We start from the raw sequence: 9,000 nt of genomic DNA, 5'->3' as shown, positions 1-9,000 counted from the left end.
CTATTGTTAGTAGTGATGGGGTTTCACCATGTTGGATATATTTTTTCTGTCACTATCTATTGAGTGACTGCTGTTTGCCAGGTACTGTTTTAGGTGCTGAGGATTCAGTAAGTAAGAAGACAGACATGATTCTTGCCTTCTTTGAGTCTACAGTCTGGTGGAGGAGACAGACATTAAAACAGAAAAAAATCACAAAAATGTTAGGCTGAGTGTGGCAGCTCATGCCTGTAATCCTGGCACTTTGGGAGGCTGAGGCGGGAGGGTTGCTTGAGCCCAGAAGTTCAAGACCAGCCTGGGTAACGTAACGAGATGCCGTCTCTACAAAATAAGTAAATAAATAAGTAATAAAATAAGATAAAATATCTGTACACTTGAAGTTGTGATGTGTCCTACAGGAAAAGGCCAGTGCTTCCAGCAGAAGGCCTTGAATATAAAAGGTAAGTCAAAAACACCTGTTAAACAGAACTGAAGGGATTGCTGGAAAAATCAGATACAAAAATGGTATCAAGGGTTCTACAAGTGCAAGGGGGCATTGGTCCCTTTTCCAGGGAGATTAGCGGAACTCTGCCATCTCCCCACTCCCACTCTGCTTTGGGCTTCCCTCATTAGACTGACCAATGTGGCTCTTCAGAGCTGAGCTTGGGGAACTTTTTTGGTACGTCAGGGTGTGCTTTTCACTCCCCCGTGTGCTCTAGATGGTCATCTGATATGCGACGCTTTCCTCTTCCTCCTCTTTCTTTTCTTCCCCTTGGGCTAGCTGGGGTTCTCCTGCTGCTTCTTGGGGCTGCTAGACCACATAGAAGGTAAGATGTATCGGAGCGTATCTGCTCAGAATTTGCAGGGGAGGAGGGAGGGAGGTAAGAGAGGCAGGCCTGGCTCTGCTGGGGGAAAGCAGAGATATGGAGGGGCTTAGAGTACCTAGGCCAGACAAGATCCGCAGTATCAAGAGCTCCAATGCACCTTACAGATCAGGTCTCTGCTCCCTTCCACTTTCAGGTGGGTAAATGGAGGAGATCTAGAAAGGGCTCAAGGTGATGCAGGAACCAGAGGCAGACAGGGCCGGACAGTTTTCTACCTCTGTCTCCCTAACACCTGGGTCAGGCTCTGGTGCAGAGCAGGCACTCAAGTAAATATCTGTGGAACCTGTGAGGGATACCAGGTCTCCTGCTGCCTCAGGCAAGATGGACTGACCCGGATTGGCCACCCTTTACTCCCAAAGACAGAGCACGCTGGCCCAGCTGGAGCTCTCTTGAGCCAAATGGACAAGTGTAACATAAACATCAGGGAACAGAGAAACAGCAAGAAGAAGATAATTAGGCTAGCAGATCAACCCGGAACAGCCAGCACTCGTGATTTCCCAATGACAATTCATCACCCAACAAGCAGAAGCTTGGCCGCCTCAGAGTAAGCAATAAAGAAGGAAAGGTTGCCAAGGAGCACAAAGGCCTGCCAATTTCATCTGTAGACATTGAAGGTTGACGTGATTCCCACCCTCAAGAAACTCACAGTCCGGTGTTGGAAGTAGGTGTAAAAGCAGACACCTGCATGGGGTGCTGTGGGTTGCACAGACGAGAGAAGCACCTGCCTGGCCTGGGAGGTGAGGGAGGGCTCTGTGGTGAGGAGAAATGGATCAGGTGACAGAGGCCTGGACGGGCAGTCTAAGAGACTGCCGTGAGCTCACCAAACGGGGCTGGGATAAGCTGGACCCCAAAGAAACTTCAAAGGAGCAACAGATAAACAAAGGAGAAAAGTGGAAGGAAACAGATCAAGGGGACCGGGACCAGAGAGCTCAGAAAGTGGTGGAAGGGAGGGTAGCTCTGATTCAAAGGTTCACCCTCAACCTTTGGAATGACTCAAAGAAAGCTTTGGATACCTGAGGTTTTGCCATAATTTGTTTTCTTCTGATCTTCTCCCTCTGTCATACCCTTTTATGGTTAGGTATTACAATTTCAGCTCCATTGAAAACATTAGGCCCAGGTGCGGTGGCTCACGCCTGTAATCCCGGCACTTTGGGAGGCTGAGGTGGGCACATCACTTGAGTCCAGGAGTTTGAGACTAGCCTGGCCAACATGGTGAAACCCTGTGTCTACTAAACATACAAAAATTAGCTGAGCATGGTGGTGCAGACCTGTAGTCCCAGCTACTCACTTGAGAGGCTGAGGTGGAAGAATCTCTAGAGCCCAGAAGGTTGAGACTGCAGTGAGCCAAGAATGTACCACTGCACTCTAGCCTGGATGACAGAGCAAGACCCTGTCTTAAACAACAACAATGGAGAACCTATTTAATGCCAAGCACCAGGCTATATATTCTAGAAGGAGTATACCTAATCCCTTCATTCACCAAATTTTCCTTGAGGCCCTACTTACTCTAAGTCTGGTATTGTTCTAGGTTTACAATTACATGTGTGTTGGGTTAGGGGGCAGGGGGCACAGACAGGGAATGAAAGAAGCGCATATGTCATCAATATAAGGATTGGGGCCATCAGATAATGCCAAAGGAGACAGAGACGAACGCTAGTAGCTGTGTGGCCTTGGACCAGACACTTCCTCTCTTTGAGTCTCGGTTTCTTTATCCGGTGAAAAGGGTGCATCCCATTTCTTTGCCGCAAGATGTAGCGGCAGTATTTGAAAAGCTTCTCGTGCAGTGTCTACCATCCAGGAGCTGTTCACTAGTGCTACTCTTCAGCTGTGGGGAGGGAGTATTTGCAATGTGCTCTAACAGGCTGAGAAGTGGGGAGCATGACATTTCCTACGGTGGCCCAGCATACACAAAAGGCCAGAGGTTTGCTTTGGCACAGTGGGTGGTTTAGTTTGATAGGAACCTCAGGTTGGTGGAGGGGAGTAGAAGAAGAGAAGCATGGAAAGCATAAGTAGGGCTGATTTCCTCACAAATCTCCTTACGTATCTGGAGGCCTAGATATACGTATGAGATTTATGTTTCACTGGATTCTAGACCTAGAATCCAGTGAAGGTAGACCCAGGAGTGGTGGTGGGACGAGGGGCCTGTGGAGATAGAGTGTAGGGCAGAACAGAGGACGTTTGAAATGCCCTGGAAGCAGTAGTGATTGGATCACTTCTCATGGCAGCAAGGCCCCAGGGAACAGTGGCCTTCGGGGTCTTGGGGGAGGGGTGGTCAACCCTCCCGGTTTGCCTGGAATGAGGAGTTTCCCAGGATGCTGGACTTCCAGGGCTAAAACTGGTATAACCTTCGTCAAACTGGAACAGTCGGTCCCCCTAGTTTGGGCCCTTGTCACTGTCTCCTGGACTACAGCAGGTTGCTGCCTGCTCGCCTCCCTTCCTTTGGTCTCCATTCTGCAGTTAGAGGGGCTGCTGTCAAACACGGCTCTTACTGTCTCTCTGCTTTGTCTCAAACACTCCAAAGGCCCCATTGCCTCTGGGATCCAACTCACCCCAGGACCTGGACCCAGAGCCCTTTCTACACTGGTTTCCACCCTCCTTGAAAGTCTCATTTCCCATCACTTTCACACCACCCAGATACACCCTAGTTCCCCCAACTGGAAGTGTCCTTTCCTATTCTGAGCCTTTGCCCATCACAGCATCCGATCAACCTGACTGGCTCCTACCCACCCTTCAAGATTCAGTGAAAATGTCATTCCCCGCTCTCTCCTCTGGGTTTCGAAGGCACATTATACATACTTTTGGGAGAGCACATATCAAGGAGTTGGGTTGGGAGTATAAACCCCACCTCTACAGTCAGCTTCTGGCGCAATGCTTGGTGTACAGTAAGCTTTTGGTACGTATATTTTGAATAGCTGGTATAGTTACATGACTCAGAATTCAGATGGAACTATGCGTGCTCAGTGAAAAGTGGCCTTCCCACTCCTGGCCTCTAACAACTCAATATACTCCTGCCCTTCCAGAAACCTCTTTTTGCATACACAAGCAAATAAGGTAATTTGCTTTGTTAATGAATAAAGAAACTAACAGTACAAACCTGGAATCATTCCAAATGTTCAAAATCTGGGGCTGACTAAGTAAACGATTATATAGCAACATTATAGACTCATCCGCAGTCATTAACATTATTAAAATTATTACAAGGCAGACTGTAGTATTACTCGCTAAGCTTTAAAAGCAGAATATAAAGCACACCTCCACACTGAATGCACTTGGTAAAAAAAAAAAAGCCAAAAAACCAAAACACAACAAAAAAACTGGTCTCTTCAGTCATAGACTGAACTGATCCATCAGCCTGAGACAGAAATGATTGCTGCTTTAAGGTGAAGGGATTCAAAGTTTTCTTTTATGTAAAGTTGTTTGAATATGAAAAGAAAGAGGCTGGATTCTTGTGAAACTGCCTGATGAAGTGTGATTCATGATGGAACTCATTCATTCAGTAATTCATTCAGCAGACATTTGAATGCTTGCTTTGTCAGGAGGAAAAGTCAGAAACAATGGTAAGCTTCTGAGGATGAGCACTAAGTAGGTGATGAGGATATAAGAAGCTCTGATGGAGAAAGAGGGGTGGGGAATGTGATGAGTTCATTGTAAGACTGTGGAGTTTGAGTTCAGTTTGTTCATCAAGGGGAGCTGTGTAGCAGATGGCAGGGTCCAGGTCTGGGAGCTCAGTGAAACAGCCAGGGCTAGTGATAGCCGCCAGTATATTTGTGGACAGGGAAGCCGCAAGTGGAATGGAGAAGATAGACAAGGAAAGGGGAAGACAGATGAAATAAAGCTGGTGAGGAAGTAGTTCTGCAAATCTCTTAACACCTCTGAGCCAGGGCCAAGGGCACCAGGGTAGCAGAGGCTGTATCTGTTACTGAGTGTTAAAGCGCCTCATAGTTCAGGCAGAAACCTTCCTCCCAGCCCCTGTCTCCTAAACCCCATGCACGCGTGGCCTGGGTCTGGTCTTAGTTGTCCTGAAAGGCCTGGTAGATGAAGAGATGCTGTGACTGGCTTAGAAACTATGTAGGAACCCCTGAATGAGAGACTGGGAGAAAAGGTTTTAAAGATTTACCTGAAGCCTGGGCAACATAGCAAGACCCCATCTCTACAAAATAAAACATAGAAAAAATAGCTGGGTGTGGACATGTATCTATTATCCTAGCTACTCAGGAGGCTGAAGCAGGAGGATCGCTTGAGCCCAGGAGTTCAAGGCTGCAGTGTGCAATGATTGTGCCTGTGAATAGCCACTGCCCTCCAGCCTGGGCGACATAGTAAGACTGTCTCTATTTTTAAAAAATGAGGTGATGGCATTCAGGTTAAGAGAGCAGAGTTCGTAGTTACAGTGAGCTATGATCGCACCACTGCATTCCAGCCTAGGAGAGAGAGCAAGACTCTGTCTCTAAAAAGAATAAAAATAAAAGATTTACTTGAACAAAGACCAGCTAAGTAAGGCTGGACAGGGAAAGGGAAGGTAGGTAGGCTTGGCATTGGGGGCAGAAATATTCCACTGCAGGTTGAGCAATGCGAGGGCCCCAGGAAGGGAAGAATTCTGAGTGGGGTTTGCCCCTAGTGAGCAGGTCTCAGGACTGTCCCTGAAGGGGCCAGCAGGCAGAGCTGATAGAATTGTTGCTCACAACTTGGACAGAGAAAGGGAAGGGATTATCCTCAGAGCAGTGTACTACCAGGATGTATCTCCTACCTTCATATGTCCTCAGGCCAACCTGGAATCCAGGACCAGCTCAACCACTTACAGCTTAGTGATCTTTGGGAAATCTCTTCTCTAAACCTCAATTTCCTCATCGACAGATTGAGACTATCATAGTGTCTACGCTGGGTGTTGTGAGGATTAGAAATATTGTATGTAAAGCTCCTAGTATATAGTAGGTGCTTAATACACAGTAGCCATAATTTTTATTCCTGCTACCACACTGGACTAGGCCAGCCTAAGACATTGCTCAGTTCCGCTCTCTTTGAGGGATTTGTCGCCAGTTGGAACAAGACACTGAAATCTAAGACTTTTCCCATCATCTTTTCACATACATTTGTCAAAGATGGCCTGGCAGGCAGATATGTAAAAACCGGTTCTCAGTTTTTGCTGTGCATAGTTATTTCTCTCTTTTGCTGGTCATTTCAGGACACGAAGAAAAGTATGTCACAAACCTTTTGGCTGGTGGTGACATCTAGAAGATTGAGAAAGCATTGGAGGAGCAAGGGTTTAAGTCGTGAACTGCTGAATTAAAAAAAAGGCCGGGCGCTGTGGCTCATGCCTGTAATCCCAGCATTTTGGGAGGCCAAGCAGGAGGATCACTTGAGCCCAAGAGTTCGTAGACCAGCCTGGGCAACATGGCGAAACCCCATCTCTACAAAAAATACAAAAATCAGCAGAGTATGGTGGCTCACACCTGTAATCTCAGCTACTTGAGAGACTGAGGCAGGAGGATCGCTTGAACCCAGGAGTTTGAGACCAGCCTGGGCAACACAGGGAGACCCCATCTCTATTACCAAAATTTTTAATGAAAAAAAAAGCATCCCCTCCTCCGTCCCTCCAGCTTACCAACAGCCTGTTGCTCTTACTTGTCACTCTTGTGTTGTGTCTTACAACTGTTCAGAGTGCCTTTGCCTATATGATTTCATTTGCTCCCTACCCTGGCCTGTGAGGTAAGTAGGGCAGATATTGGCTGCATCTCAGAGGGGCTAAGACAGTGACAGAGCTGGGACTAGAACCCACGCCTCCTTGTGTCGGACAGAAACGAACCGTGCCCTGTTGACTTGCACTTTGATGAGTGGGTTAAAAGGAATCTGTGAGGAAATGATGCGCAGGTTTTGGGGACAGCTGTTTTGCAAGGGGACAGTGATAACAATACTCTATTGCTGTAGCGTGCCCAACAGAGATGAGTGACAATGCTCCTGTTGTGCTAATGAGCAAACTGCAGGCCCAGGGTCAGCAGGGGAGGACTTTCTGGGGTTTGGGTGACACAGAGAGGGAGTTTCCTAAAGTTTCCCCCTCTTTAAGTTGTTTCAAATGACAGAAGACTTTGCCTGGGGCCACCCAGTTTAGGAGTGGCAGAGCCCCCAGAATTGAGACTTTGACTCAGAACTCCAACTCCAAATTCTTGGGTTTGAAGTCAGCTCATTTCTCCCCTTGCCCTTTCTCACAGGGGTGTTAAGAGGAACAAGAGTGGAAAGGACAAATCAGTGTGTAACGGCAGTAAAGGAAATAGTGCCTAGCATTTTCCTTTTCCAAATCTAATTGGCCTCCACGTGAGGGCCACAGAGAGCAAATCCTTTGGCTAAGCCGATCTGTTAGCGCGCCCTACTTCTTAGCTGTGTGAAGATATCAGATCTTGCTTGACAGGTTGTGAGAATGAAATAAGCAGCATATGTGAAAGTGTTTTGCAAACTATGAAGCACTACTATCATTGAGAGCTTTAAGAGTCTTTGCTTCCGGGAATCCACCAAACCCAGCTCACTCTAGGACCCTGAAAGAACTCGCCTCTGGTGGGAGTAGAGAAGGTGGCGCTTTTTTGGTGTCTCCGGCATTCAGGCAGACAGAACTGGGGAGGAAAATGGAGGAAGATGAGCTTGCTCACCACCTCCGTCTTCTTATCCCCCAGCTGAGGAGGCAGTGGCGGGGGAGCTGACATAACCTTTTCTTTGGTGAGTCAGCTAAGAAGGAATTTCTAGAGCTCCAGTGATGTAGACATGGTTGTTTTAGTTTGGATTTCTAAAGCTGCTGCTCTTTGAAGCAGCTTTAAGACACAGCTAAAAGCACAAGCAATTGGGAAGCATATGGAAAATGACAGCAGCATAACATCTTACTAGTGTGAACTTGAAGAAAGCAAGTTTCGCAGGGTCATTGTATTAATAGTGTGGGAAAGTGCCTGGCACATACTAGGGGCCCAATATCTGTCCATTTCCTTTCCCTTCTCAGTGGACAGACTGCAGTCACTAAGCTCACAGAAAGCACTTGCTCTTCAGTCGCCTGAGTTTACGATAATAGGTGCCATTATTCATTTAATCCTCACAGCCCCTGGAGACAGCTTATCTACATGCCCGAAGGAAAGGCAGTTCAGAGTTTTATTGCCCAAGGTCACGTCACACAGGCTGCAATTTTTAATTTTCTTATGTTTTAGTTTTGGGGGTGCATAGGTGCATATATTTATAGGGTACCTGAGATGTTTTGATACAGGCATGCAATGCGTAAAAATCACATCATGAAAAATGGGATATCCATCCCCTTAAGCATTTCTCCTTTGTTACAAATTATATACTTTTCTTTTTAAATGTACAATTAAATTATTAGTGACTATAGTCGCCCTGTTGTGCTGTCAAATAGGGGGTCCTATTCATTATAGTTTTTTGGATCCATTAACCATCCCCATCCCTACCCCAGTACCCTTCCCAGTCTCTGGTAGCCATCTTCTACTCTCTGTCTCCATGAGTTCAATTGTTTTGTTAGTTCCCACAAATAAGCAAGAACATGCAAACTTTGTCTTTCTGTCAGCCTGCAATTTTTAAAGCCAGAATTCAAACCCACCTTGTCTGGTTTGCCTCTTAGATATCAGGATGTGTGAAGGTGTTTAATTGAGCTGGGCCTTCTGGAAGGCCCAATCTCAAACGGACTTGGACCAAGGAGGTGACTCCAACCTGGCCCATTTGGGAATAAATTCAGGGTGGAGTTTCAAGAACAGGAAATAGGCCACTGCTAGAGGCAGGCTGGCAACCATTGGAAGAGAGCGGAAAATGTTGCTTTCCAAATCCCTGGGGGATTTAATCTGTGCTCTCCCAGTTTCAGGAGCTTACGTTGTGAGGGTGAGATGACTCCTCATTAAGCAGTATACAAATAGATTATTGGTAGTCTTCTGTCATCTCCCACGAAACACAACCTCCCCCTCATCACCTGACAGCCCTCCACTAACCACCCTATAAACAAGAGGGAACTGAGTCTCCTTTTCAAACACCTCTCCTAAGCCAGACTGCAGAAGCTGGGAGGGCTGAGTCATCTTCCTCTTAAAAGAAAACCCGTGTAACAAAGCCACAGAAGTATGCTTTCTGTGCATATCATTTGTTTCAACACATGGCTGCTTTTATAGGA

The 9,000-nt window shown here is 46.8% G+C and overlaps 2 protein-coding genes across 4 annotated transcripts in view; one reads left to right on the top strand and one right to left on the bottom strand.

The window, feature by feature from the left end:
• PJA1 (praja ring finger ubiquitin ligase 1) overlaps positions 1-9,000 on the top strand; it is a 1,335,831-nt gene that overhangs the window by 77,478 nt on the left and 1,249,353 nt on the right. The window lies entirely within an intron of this gene.
• OTUD6A (OTU deubiquitinase 6A) overlaps positions 1-9,000 on the bottom strand; it is a 229,278-nt gene that overhangs the window by 122,085 nt on the left and 98,193 nt on the right. The gene's annotated exons all lie outside the window — the stretch shown is intronic.

This window comes from Macaca thibetana, chromosome X (assembly GCF_024542745.1).
Source record: "Macaca thibetana thibetana isolate TM-01 chromosome X, ASM2454274v1, whole genome shotgun sequence".
Classification (NCBI taxonomy): Eukaryota; Metazoa; Chordata; class Mammalia; order Primates; family Cercopithecidae; genus Macaca; species Macaca thibetana.
The sequence above is the reverse complement of the archived record's forward strand: the minus strand, read 5'-3'. Positions and strand labels throughout refer to the sequence as shown.